Raw genomic sequence first — 1,824 nt, forward strand, 5'->3', positions numbered from 1 at the left:
ACTGAGCCATCTCTCCAGCCCAGGAGGGTAATTTTAACATGAGGAGGCTTGAGCTGAGGCTCTGCACAGTCTAAGGCAGGAACTGTAGATGCTCCCTCTTCTCTGCTGTGAGGACCTGGCCAGTTCCCAGGATCGAGAATGGGGAGGGCTTTGTTTTAAATAAGACAGAGACCTGTCGATGCGCTTTGCATCCTTGACATCTGGCCAGTGTCTGGGAGTGGACCTGCGCACTGGACCAGGTGTTTGGACGACTGCCGATGACTGGGCAATGAGCCCCCTTTTGTTCATGAGGCTTAACAGCTTGCCAGGGAACACCTCTAGCTGCTGCTGTCTCAACCTGGGAAAGACCTGCAGTCAGATGAGTGTAAGCCTGTGCCCGTGATGGTGTGCTGTTGATACGTATTCCCATGTGGTTCCAGTGATGTGTAAGCCTGTTCCTGTGATGTTTACTGGGATGCGTGTTCCCATGTTTTTCTGGTGATGTGTAAGTCTGTGCCCGTGATGTTTACTGGGATGCGTATTCCCATGTGGTTCTGCTGCTGTACACAGAACACCTAGTGGTAAATTCCTGGGTGAAGCCCCCTCTCTTGGGGGCTCCCACTCTATCCCTTTGTTTCAATTAAGCATCCTCATAGAATAAATCTCTCTCTTTACTAATTTCATGACGCACAGAAGTTCTTTCTCACGGATTGAATCAAAAATAAAAGTATGTGCTAGAAAAGCGGCTAAAATTATTTGCCCCTACACTCCCTGAAAGAAAACAAGATGTCTTCTTCCCACTGGTGGAACGGGATACAATATTCCACCTGTGGGCAGCTCAGGCAGCCATGGGTCCCTTTCAGCCTCACCCTCCATGGGCTCAGACCCAGTCCAGTGTTTTTTCTTCAGTAGGTTGAACTTTACCCTAGACTCTGATGCTTCTCCTTCATATTAATAAAGTGAGAGCCTGGAAGACCTGAAGTAAGAATGAAGATTGGGTCAGGGACATCACTAACTGCAGGAACTCTCTGGATGTTGGGGATGTCATGGTCTGTCACAAGTCACTATTTAAGTGACTAAATTTTTTCCTTTTCAGCAGCAATTAAAAACTAACGCATGGTTCAAGTAAACAGATGAGCACACACAGTGTCTTCTCTAATGAGGCTGTGATCCACTGTGCACAGTAGGTCAATAGAATGAAATATTTTTGTATTTCTTATTTAATATGTTTTGCAAATTACCATTTCAGCACAGTCTATTTCAGTCATCGGTCCCTGTCCTGCTCCAGTTCAGGCTTCTTTGGCTGGTCCAATGTTCACTAAACAGCCCTGTGCCCTCAGCGCCTGGGACTCACAGTCTAGATGGGTAGGAAAGGGAGAGGGACATGCTAGAGCATTTTTAAAATTTTAATTTTGTGTTTATTAGATTGTATATTTTAAGCATATGAGTGTGCAGGTGCACCAGGCACTGGATCCCTGGAACTGGAGTCACTGATGGTTGTGAAGGACCACATGGGTGCTGGGAACTGAACCTGGATCCTCTGCAACAGCAACAAGTGCTCCTTACCTTGAGCCACCTCTCCAGCCCCTATTGCAGCTTTTACATGATGAAACCACACAGCTTGGCTCACAGCAAGATGGCTGACAAGATGGCTGACCACAGAGAGAAACTAGATGCAAAGGAGGAGACAGTGTTAGTGCAGAGGTCTGGAGTGAGGGGTGCTGAGCTCTGCTGGGGTGAGACCTGAGGGAGAAGGCAGAGGACTGAGCAGGAGGAGACAGAAGCAAAGGGGGAAACCCTAGTGCAGTGGGGTCTTTGTTTTTAGGGTCTTTGTCTACAGATCAT

The sequence above is a fragment of the Alexandromys fortis genome, unplaced genomic scaffold (genome assembly GCF_014885135.2).
Source record: "Alexandromys fortis isolate MF-2015 unplaced genomic scaffold, M_Fortis_MF-2015_v1.1 scaffold_671, whole genome shotgun sequence".
NCBI classification, from domain to species: domain Eukaryota; kingdom Metazoa; phylum Chordata; class Mammalia; order Rodentia; family Cricetidae; genus Alexandromys; species Alexandromys fortis.